Source organism: Vipera berus (assembly GCF_964194415.1).
Source record: "Vipera berus genome assembly, chromosome: 5".
Classification (NCBI taxonomy): Eukaryota; Metazoa; Chordata; class Lepidosauria; order Squamata; family Viperidae; genus Vipera; species Vipera berus.
In genome coordinates this window covers 51,587,538-51,599,703 of record NC_138207.1, presented here as the reverse complement: position 1 = coordinate 51,599,703, position 12,166 = coordinate 51,587,538, and the positions used below count along the sequence as shown (strand labels likewise).

General features: G+C 39.1%; 1 protein-coding gene across 1 annotated transcript in view; it reads left to right on the top strand.

Moving 5' to 3' along the window:
* The window catches only part of LOC308668419 (VPS10 domain-containing receptor SorCS1-like), a gene marked incomplete at its 3' end in the record, with an annotated part of 415,624 nt that overhangs the window by 279,591 nt on the left and 123,867 nt on the right, over positions 1–12,166 (top strand).

Genomic DNA, 12,166 nt, shown 5'->3' with positions numbered 1-12,166 from the left:
TGACATTGGAACTAGTATCTCTTGTATGTTGAAAAAAGTATAGTATATGTTGACACAATCTAAAACATTTTTTTCTAAAAAAATATTGTTAGTTAATTCAATCTCATATCCCAAAATAATGTAACTGTTTACCCATCCTATAAGTGTAAGAAGTGTTATAAATCTCATAATGAAGATCATAGCTTGTTTCAGAAAATCCTTTGTTCAGGAAGGAGGGCAGGAGTCCCCAAAGTAAAATTTCAAAGGAAATGAGTTTAGTTCCACACTGGAAAAAAACTGTGACTAGCGTTTACTATTTAAGAACAATAAAGTGATTTTTTAATGTTTTTTTTAAAAAGGGTACTTTTTGGAAGTACTCTACATACTGGAAAATCAAAGCTTTGGTTCCTGTATACATAGCCGTATTTGTAGAAATAGGAGCAAAGAAACCACAAGTTTGGAAGAAGAGAGTGAATACAAAATTGGCAAAAAAGAAAGAATATAAGATTTCCTTCTATTCATTTCTAGAACAGGATTCTCACAATTCTTTCCAAAAATATCTAGAAAAATATACCCTATGATGAAATATACAGTTTGGGAGAAAGGTGTAATCACATATACTTTAGATATATAGACAAAACCACCACCTTTAATGAGTTTCCAAGAGAGTTCTATAATTTTCAGAAATTGTTGCATGCAGTATTTCTATTGTTCATTCCTTCTGTGTTCCCAATTTTATGGAATTTTGATATTTGCTTAGAACTCTTCACTATCTTGGGTTATAAAAATAGTTTCAGTTAACAAAAATGTGAAAAAAGAATATACATTTTGGACTCTCTACATTTGATTCCACTGTGGGTTCTTTATACAAATTTTCATATTGTTCCAAATGTACAGAATTTGAATGATATTCCATCTTAGTCCTTGTAGAGTGTCTTGATACTTTTCTACTTCAGAGGGATTACTAACTACTTGGTTTGGATTCATGAGTATGTAAACTGTGTTGTCCATTAAGATTTGCATTAGTGGTGTTTCTATGTGAGAGCATTTCTACTGGATTTTTCATAATATTATATGGAGTCATCAGGTAGAAAAAGAAGATATCAGAAACAGTTAAATTTAAGATTTAGGCAAGGTATAGCATTTTTGAACAAATCGGTCTTGACAATTGGTTTATTACAAATCCCATTTCACAGCAGGTAGCTTTCTAAATGGCCATATAGACCATAGTCACATACTATTAATTATATTATTTAATTGAATTTATTAAAGCTATCCATGCCAGCAGAGTATGGGGGCATACAAAATCTTATATTAAGTTAACACAGTTAAAACCATTTAAGCTTCTCTTAGGAAGGCTAAAAAAAATAACTGATCCATTAGTTAAATATCATTAAATAACTGATCCATTTAAATATCATTACAGAAAGTCTAATGCATGAGCTTGTCTGTATATATTCAATTTACTTTTTCACTTTTTTATAATTAGTTGGTTATTTTTTTTCTATGGGTCATTTATTAATAACTATTCTGGAGTATTTGTAGTATATCAATTATATTACATTCCTAACTTGATTATGTTCCATTAAGTTGGTATCAGCTCTTATAGACATCACATAAATAGCTTTTCTTCATGATTATCTGTCTCTAACCTGATTTTTCAGATCTTCCAAAGGTTCAAATTTTGCCATGATAGCAATAGCAATAGCGCTTAAACATATATACCACTTCACAGTGCTTTTTACAGCCGTCTCTAAACGATTTACAGAGTCAGCATATTGCACCCGACAATCTAGGTCCTCATTTTACACACCCCAGAAGGATGGAAGGCTGAATCAACTTTGAACCAGTGAGAATCAAACTGCTGAACTGCTGGCAGCAGGCAGTCAGCAAAAGTAGCTTGCAGTACTGCATTCTAACCACTGTGCCACAATGCTCTTGATAACCAAGTACATTCATCTTGCTGCTGCTCCTTTTTTGTTTTCTTTCTTTTTCTTTCCTTTTCCTTTTCCTTTTACCCTTTTCAACATCAGGACCTCACATAATGTATCTGAAGTACGATAATTTGATCCTGGTCATGTGTGCTCTAGTGAGAACCCAGTGTGATTATCCATTGGTTTATTTACTTAGCTGTCCACAATATTCACAGAGGTTTTCTCCAAATCAGAGTTCATAACTGTCAATACTTTTCCTGTTCTGCTTACCAGCTTGAAGGAACCAGCTATATACTATGATAAGGTATTTTCAGGGTATATTTCAACCAACATCTGCTGCTGTTTCATGATCCCGTGTCTCATTCCCTTCCAATATTGTACTCTACTCATCTTCTTTCTGCAAATATCTTACCACATCATTTATTTATTTATTTATTATTGGGACCTATATGCCGCCCTATCTCCCGAAGGACTCAGGGCAGCTAACAACAATAAAACACAATAATACAAATGTTTTAAAAAAAGATTAAACTAACAAGCCCCAGTGATAAAATATTAAAAACATTTTTTTTAAAAAACACCTATTGTCAATCCAGGTCAGCCTGATGGAAAAGAAATGTTTTGAGGTCACGATGAAAGGACCGGAGATCTGGGGCCATCCAGAGCTCAAGGGGAAGCTGATTCCACAGGGCAGGTGCTCCCACAGAGAAGGCCCTCCCCCTGGGGGTCGCCAGCTGACATTGTCTAGCCGACGGCACCCTGAGCAGGCCCTCCCTGTGTGAGCGCACCGGGTGATGGGAAGTCGTTCCTGGTAGCAGATGGTCCTGCAAATATCCTGGGTGAAAAAAGAACTAGGACTTTATTTTATTTTCACCAGGACCTCTTGTTTTAATGGCTACAGTAATGATTATAACTCAGTTATAACTTTCCAAAATACACTAAGAAAAAAGCCAAAAATTGAGACATCTATCTACCGTATTTTCCGGCATATAAGACGACTTTTTAACCCATGAAAATCTTCTCAAAAGTTGGGGGGTCGTCTTATACGCCGGGTCGTCTTATATGCCAGAAAAAAAACATAAATCAGTCGAGCGTCCCTGTTCTTGCAAAGCTGGGCCGCCCCGCGCAACCGAGCTATCTCCGGTGCGGCTCCGGGACACGGCTGGGCAGGAGCGTCAGGCGGCTCTCCCCACGCGAAGGCAGCACTGCCCGTCGGCTCTTGGCCCGAGGGGAGGGCCTCATGCCCGCCGGACTCACCTGTCACCAGCACCGCTCTCCCCCCCCGCGGGGATGCGCTTCCGCCGGGTGGTGCTGGCCGAGACGAGCCAGCAGGCAGCCGCCGTGAGTGTGGCACTGAGGGGCAGCGGCAGGACGGCCTGGCCCAGCGCCTGCAGGATGGCCAGCAGCCCCACGCGCAGCAGCAGCCGCTGGCTCATCAACAGGTCCGAGCGCAGGAGCCGCACCGCCAGGCTGCCCAGGAAAAGCAGCCACACCGACAGGCTGCACGCCCAGTCCAGCTCCATGAGGGGCACGGCAGGGAGGCCGGCCGGGAAGAGGGACCGGGAGCCCGGGCCGAGCGCGCCTCGGCCGACAGTGAGAGGCGGCGGGTGGAGCTGCCCCACCCTGCGCCCAATGGGAGAAGTTCAAGGCCTGGGGGGGAAGCAGGAGGGGCGCTGGCCATGGCGGGGTGGCGGCTGCCCTCTGACGCTGCCTGCCGCCCAGGAAACACTGCGCCTCGGGGGCCGGCAGAAGCGTGGGAGCAGCGGGAGGGCCGGCGGGGCCAGTCGGGCCTTCGCCTCCTCTGCGACAGACAGGGAGGGCAGGGCGGCCCTCCGCTCTCGCCTTTGCGGGTCTTGTATGCGCAGGTGCAATTGGCAAAAGTTGCCCCCTCGCCGCCCCCCACAAGGCCTAGGAGCCCTCAGGTGAAACGGACCCTTTTGCGCGTCCCTCGTGCCCTCCCCTGAGAAGAGCCTCCTGGGCTGAGAGGCGTCCTCCCGGCCAGAGCTTGAAGGTAAGAGCCCCCCCCAGCAGCCCCTCTTCCCCGCAGGGGCCCAAGAGCCGCCTTCTGTGGGATGGAGCTGGACCCCATGCGCTAGTGGGGTGGTTGCACCACCCCGCCCCCGCAGGACGCCTCCCCTGCATCCCCCCTGGGGAGGGAGCGCCCGCCCGCCGCCAGGCCGTTCCAAGTTCCAGGAACCTCCGGGGACTTCTGGCGGGCCTGGCGCCCCTCTCGCCCGCAGACCACGCAGCGGCCCTCGCCAGCCGGCCTCAGCATGGCCGCCCCAAGCCTGCCTCTCCAGCGCGTCTTCTGAGCCCACCTGGCTGACCACCTCCTGGGTGGGGCTTGGCTCCAGACGCGCGGCTGCTCCGTCTGCAAATGTGCTCTCAAATGGGTGGGTGGAAGGAAAAGCCCTTTGGGCTTCAAAAGGGAGGCTTTGCACCATCTGCATCAGACGGGGCTGAATCGGGCTTGTGTCAGACACTTGGCAACTGGCATGTAAGTATTTTCCGGCGTATAAGACGAAAAACCTTGAAAATCTTCTTAAAAGTTGGGGGTCGTCTTATACACCGGGTCGTCTTATATGCCGGAAAATACGGTAATGAAAATCTTGATCAGTCTCCTACAAAAGAATTTTGTTCTTGGACGAAATAGAGTAGAACTGAATATAAAGGTTTATATTGTTCATAAACATAAAAGGCAAAGAACATAATGGGGTCTTTCTTCATTCCCCTGGTCCTTCTACCCTGTTACCCATTGGCATTCTCGTGGCAAAGATCACCCTGATTTGCAAGTAGCAAATTTGTTTGTTACTGAAATCAGTAATACCCTTCACTCCTCTCCCCAAAGTGTTCTACTGTGTTTTGTAAACTGTTTTATATTGCTTTTTGCTATGTTATCTCCTTTGCAGTCAGTTAAAGTTTTTGCTAAACCAAAGCTTTTTGCAAACTGAACAAAGTTTAGATCTATTTGTCCTTTCAAGACAAACTTTATTCTAAATTAACCCACTCTTCTTTAGAACATAACCCTAATATCTCTGAGCTGTTCTTCTGATGACTGTGTGCCATTTGAAACTCAGATCATCTTTTAAATTAACATTTTCAGCCTGAGACAATTCTTCATAAACAGATTATCCAGAAATGCCCATGCAGAGGTTCAGTCTTTGGAATAAAGGGAAAATCACCATAAGGCTAGATAGCATAAGCAAGAAAAGAAGTCATTTGCTTTGGGGTTTAGGGAAGGGTGACAGTTTGTGGTCCAGATGGTGCTACGCTATAAAAATGACAAACCCTGAATGTCATTTTTCTTGCCAGGGAATTAAGTAGATGAACACTCAATAAATGGGGAGAGACAAGGAAATGGATGGGGAAAAAAACACAGAAATAAGGTCAGGGTGAGGAACTGATGAGTTGAAGGTAACATGAAAAAGCAAATGTGACGTCAGTAGTGTAATTGATTAGATTAGGTCTTCTGAGATACAGTGGAGAAGCCAGTCTTATGATCCTATTATATTACCCAAAGTATTCTATATTTTTCTAACTTTAATTTTACATTGATATTAAAATTAAACGTTTAAAATTTCTCATTTTCATATTGCTAAATAACCTCCTTTCCCTTTACACAATTTTCTCCAATACCTAGTAATGTAATACACTTCTTATTTATCTCATTTCCATATCAATATTAGTAGTACAATATTAGAATAGTAGTCATTAGAATACCAATTGCAAGGAGGAGAAAGAGGAGGAGGACAATATAATATTCTTGTTTCTCATTTATAGTTTCCACATATTAAAAATTAACCAAAATTTCTTCCGTTTCAACATTTAATACATCCTCTCATGTCACTAAATCCAAGTATATTAGTTACATTCTATCATTTTAACATACATTTTAAAAGAGCCTTGGTGGAGCACTGGGCTGATGCCTCCTTAAGTAACACCAGCTGCCTGCAATTAGTGCAGGTTCGCATCCCACCAGGCTCAAGGTTGACTCAGCCTTCCATCCTTCCGAGGTAGGTAAAATGAGGACCCAGATTGTTGGGGGCAATAAGCTGACTTTGTAATAATGCCGCTTGGGGTGTGTGTGAAAGCCCTAATAAGCAGGCATATACATAGAATGAAGGCTACTGCTAAGCTTGTAAGCCGCCCTGAGTCTTCGGAGAAGGGCGGGATATAAATGTAATAAAAATTAAAAAATAAATAAATAAATATATACATCTTAATCCATATCATTTAAGGAACTCAATATTTCAATGTTAATATTCATACATCTGTGTTTTATTTTTTTAATTAGTCAGTATTTTTATCTACTCATCAAAACAATCTCTCGTAATCCAAGTACAATCCTGTCTATTTTGGTATTATCTATTTCAGGCCTCTTAAGAATGTCCATATTTCTTCAATCTTATTCTTGCTTTCTTCCTTTGCCATGTCATTTTTTGCTTCTTTGCCTCAGGATCATCAAAGCATTCTTATGTGGTTATGTCATATTGAAGTGGCCCTCCAGTCTCCACTTTTGAAGGATTGAGGAGTCTGTTAACAGCACCAAATCTTCTCATTATTTTCTCCTCTTGATATAATTGTCCTGGTCTGAATAGATTCTTTTCCACCTTTTTTCCATTATAATCTTCAAAAGTCTGTATTTGTTGAATATTTAATTCTTCTGCCAATGTATTTGATTGTTCAATTTCTTCTGTTAAGTTCTGTCCCAATAAAATATTAGTTGTAGTCACAGTTTGACTATTCCATAAACTAAATTTCTTTGAAATTCATTTTCACAATAGAGCTATTCATGAAGAAGTTTCTTGCCCTTCAGTAAAAGATTTCTGATCTCAAATCCTGATGTCATCACTTCTTTCTAGTCCTAATGTTCAGACAACAAATGTAAGCAGATTATTCTGCTACTTATATCAACAAATGTAAGAAATTGTTATAAGGGAATGAGCTGTTGCTATTTTCCTATGAAGTCAGAACAAATGGCTTGTAAATACTCATTTATGTGGCATCTACACCCTGAGGCATAGTGAGAGGGTTTCTAAAAATACTTTCAAAGCTTTCTTAAGATTACAGGTGTCATTGACTAATATAGTACATAGATTTGTTAAATAAATATATATCCATACTGATCTGCAATCTGATGGCAACTTGCATATCTCAGAGGTTTAAACGCTACTTTTAGCAACTTGACTTCACTTGTTAGACTGAACTTAGTTTGTTCTTATCTGGAAGGATCAAATGGTGTGGTTATGTTTGCAAAAATTACATATCAGTAATTCAAGCTTTTTGATTATGATGAGCATTTGCTGGAGGCTGATGTAAAACTTGCCAATCAAAGTGACACCATGACAGGACATCTGGGGAAATCATTTGGTTGAGTTGAAAGAAAAAGCCACAGTAGAGGAAATGTTCATGGGGAAAAATAGATATATTTCATAGCTTATTCATAGAACAAGTGAGTGCTGGCTGGCAGTTTATCTGGAGCTCCATAAAACTGGGACTTCATGAGACGTTTTTATGGCCAAGTGGGTTTTGAATTAAGAAGAAAGTCTGGGTCAAGATTACTGCCTCAGGGTATCATGTTGCATTGCTGGTGTCTTTGAAAAGGCTGGTTTTCTGAGTAGACTAATATAGGGAGCCACCATAATGCATAGGAGGATGAACTATGCTTCTGTGTATCAGAGGTCCTGTGCAACAAAATGTTTTGAATTTTCTGTAATTAAAAGATGTTGCTGCTAGCACAAATGAAGGAAAGTTTATACTTAAATAAATCAAGGCATCAGTCCAGGCCTCTGGCAAGTTCTGTGAACAAGCCAGAAATGTTTGTGTAACATGTTTGCCTCTTGAGGTGACTGGAGGAGCATATTCTCTATTTGGCACTTTGCTCTCCATTGGGACACCAAGTTGTTGTACTCTATTTGGTGAAAACGTCTTGCAAAAATCTATTCTGTCCCTTTTGTCTTATGGATTTACTTCCTCATTCAAGTATGATCTATTTTTAGATGCCGTTTTTAAGCTTACTACATTTAACTTCTAGGTTATGTATTAACCAAGTTTATATACAGAAAAATCAGGACTAAGACTCTTATTCAGGGAATAATCAACTTCCCCTGATTTTTCCCAAGCTTTCAAGTTTAGACATAATATGATAACTTAGGTAAGAATAGCCCAAGTGACCTCCTATTTAAGAAAGGGAAGAGGTCAGTCACACTGCTCCTCTAGTGCTTCTGCATCCCCTCCCTGATGTGCACTGCAATGCATATCACACCCATTGTAATGGACTGCTTTGTGTAAACATTCAGTACAATGCAATACATATAGCCTTGGCAGTCATGGTGCCAAGGGTTTCTAGAGAAATGTTAGATATGATGATGAGGAAAGATTGGGTAACATGTTATATCCAGTATTATCAACTTGTAAAGCAGTTCTCTCAATGTGATGCCTTCCAGTTAATCTGAATGACTGATTCCAAATTTCCCACCAGGATAATCAACGTGTTAAGCTGGGCAAGGCAGTTTTAAAACTGATTCCATTCAGTCTTCAAATTGTGGTATTCTATAAAGAAATGTCACATTTTTACAAGAGGAGTTACAACATGCTGAGCTTTTGATATACTTTTAGATGTTATTTGTTGGCCTACTGAACTTGAAAGAAAATGAACCGCCAAAGGCAATATTTCCACCAATCAAATTGCATCAATTAAACATGGATAGTTTGTGATTCTATTGTCACAGGGCAAAACTTGTAGGAATAATTATGCTTTGAAGGAAATTTCAATGAAGGAAATGCCTTTTTTTCTTTCACTGATCTTCTGTGGCAAAACAGCCTTCAGAGGAAATGGTGTATGAGAAGATGATTATCGCCTTTGAAAATGTGTCTTTTTTGTTCAGGCTTTCCCTTATGCTTAGGTATCTGTGTTTTTCTTCGTGTTTTATTTAATAGCATTGTTATGGTTTATATATTCAGCGTATTAGACAATGAGTTAATGAGAAACATTTTACATAAGGTTTTTTAATAAATAGATTATTTAGGCCAAACTTTCAGAATGTTGTGCCCTTTCATTGCCTCATTGGATGTAGGTTGTCTGAGGTACATTAATATTAGACAAAATATTTCAGTATCCATTTTCATCAGTTCCTTTTATTCCATTCTGAAATTCAATATGTCCATACTTCTGAGTCAGGTTGAATTTTAGTTTAAAGTCTAAACTAAATAGACTTTACAAGTAAAAGAGGACATGGACAATTGGAAAAGAAAAGAAATGGAAGAAAAGAAAGACACATTAATTGTTTAAGTTTCTTGGCATCTGCAACAAACACTGCAAAAAATGTACTTAGGTCTACATGTATATGAAATTATATATTTCCAGCATCAGGAAGACTGGCCTTTCAATCTCAATATTTTTCCAACATTTTCTTACCCTTTTATGATATTGTTATATATCTTAATATAATAATAACATAAATCACTATTTCAATACAATGTTTATACAATATTAATTAAAATTTATTAACATTTTGTTATTTTATATACTTTAACTTACAATTTTAGAAATAAACAAAAGAAAAAGTATCCTATCAACAGTAAATACAAATTAGGATTTCAATATTGCATGCATAAAATAATTTGATTTTTTTTTTCAATCAGAATTGTGCATAATGTTAAAAAAAGAACTTCTGCAAATTACATCAAAGTGTTATGTACTAAAGCTTTCAGTTTTAAGCTTAGTGTTAAAGGCTTCATTGTGTTTTTCTTAACATATATGCATCTTCCTCAATGTCATTTCTCTACCAGAAGTCTAGGAATTTCAGGGTTCTTCAGGGTTTTAGCTGTTCCTAGCCCTGCACTTCTCTTTAACTGGGATTTGTTGGAGCCACTCTACCAGCTTAAAAGCCACAGGTCCAAGTACTCCTATCATCACTAGGAATTTTCACATCCTGTTGAGTTCCTCCTTCAGGTCCTGGTATTTCTGCACCTTTTCATACTCTTCTTCCAGATGTTGCTGTCACTTGGCATTGATACATCTATCATCTTTGTTGTCTTCTGGTCCTCGTCCACTACCACAATAGCTGGGTGATTGGCCAGTACCTTTCCTGGATATGAAAGTCCCATAGGAAGTTAGCCCTGTTATTCTCCACAAATGTCTATGGACTCTCCATCTGGACTTGTAGGGATGAGCCCATATACTGGGCAGATGTACTTGTACACCATGGCAGTACTTGGCTTGTGCCATTCAGTGTATACTGTTCCTGTCTGCATCTTACGCCCTGCCACTATGTACTGAATGATCGCTGAAGCCTTTATGCACATCTAGTATGGTAAATCCCTGTGTTTATGGATCTAGTGCTTAGTGCCTGTTCTGGTGTTGCTGTAATAGGTGCCTCAGAGTTGTCTTTTAGCCTAGCTCTTTCCAACCACTGGAAGAATTTCTCAATGTCAGATATGTGTTGGTGGTACATCCCTCAGAAGATCTCGTCTTACCACCATACTATGACTGCTGAATGTCTCAACAGGTGAGGCAAAGAAAGAAACAGTCAATTTAAAAGTTTTCAGCACATGAAAGTTTGAATGACCCAAAAGAAGAAACTCCCAAAGTCACACAATATTTGATTTTAAAGCCATGCTCGCTAGGAGAGAGGGCAAGAGGCAAAAAATGAGAATATATCATCCTTGCATGTCTGGTAATGCAACTCACATTTGACACTGATTCCACAGGAAAAAAATCTGTTTCCACTTCCTTTTCTTGTATCATTCATTTTAAACTGGGGTTATAATTTAAATATATTTGTGTTAATAAAACTGTCAGACCAATGAGGTAGGCTGTGGATAGGATCATAGTTGAGGTAGTTAGATTAAGCAGGAAAAGACTTTGATATGAGAATATTGAAAGTAGAAGTAAGGGATTCTAAATATGAAATCTACCATTGATTTAATTAATCTCAGTAAGTCTCATGCCTATTCCATTTGTAAGATTGGAATAATAATTCCACCCCACAGTGCAGATTTCTATGAATTGCTAATGTGTATTTTTATTTTATGAGCTATCTTCTCATTAAAGTGAATCCTGACTCTGGGCAGTTTACTTACCTAAAACCTGAAAATGGGATTAAAACACCAAAAGGCAAACATTAGTATAATAATGCATTCATCTTTGCAGCAGGATAATACCAGTAAAAAAACAAGCACCCCAAATTTGGTGGTGATGGGAAGGAATGCATATCATATCTACTCCTAAATTCTGCTGAAACAGCCAGGTTTTAATAACTCTGCTAAATCCAAATAAATTTGGGGCCAATTAAATTCCAGGGAGGATATTATTTCATGGAAAGGAGATAGATATGTAAAATGAAGCAGGGTGAGGCAAGTTTATTATGAGGTTTGTAAAGAGGCTTCAATTTTTATATTAAAAAGCATTAGGTTGCTCTTATTATTCTTAATCAAAATGGATGCCCATGGCAAAATTTAGCAAGTATGCCAAAAACTACTGAAGAGTTAATTAGCATGAACAAATGTGAGAAGTAATTTCAAATACTGTTTAAGCATTGACCTCTAGAACTGCTGAATGTATAGAAATAAGTGAGGCATTTCCTATCATTGCAAAACAAAACTTTTTTTAACAGTTGTAAAATAAAATGCCTAATATAAGATGCTAAGACTAAAGTTTACAAAATTGTGTTCGGTTCGTCCAGCCTGAAATTCTACACAGGGGCATAAATTATCAAACAGCATGATATGGTAGTCAGAGTGCAAGTTAGTGCATTGGCACACCAATATTAAACAGGGAAAGTTAAATCTTTGCCATGTCAAGCTCAGCTGCTAAGACACATGCATGCTGTTTTCTTGGCAACAGTGCTAAACTGATTTGTCACTCCCTTAAATATCGAGTGAATAATTACATCTCTGAAAAAATATGTTGATAATGGTGAAATATTGGGTGTGAAGATTTGTATCTCTTGTTTGATTATATGTTTCTTGGAAAAAAATAAAAAGTTTAACTTTCTTGCACTTCTCCATTTGCAAAGTTAAGGACTTTTTCACACTCATAAATAAATATAGCAGAGGGAAGAGTATGTGTCAATGTCTTTATTGAATTTCGTGGACATAGCAAATAATATGTGTTTCTGAGAAACACAACCATCACACAATGGAAGGACAAGAGTCAGGGTTAGAAGTAGCAACAAATTTGCTTAGCAATAAAGGACTCTTTTAAAATTGAGATAGAGGGTAGCGTTTTCCCTCCATTACTGTTAGAATAG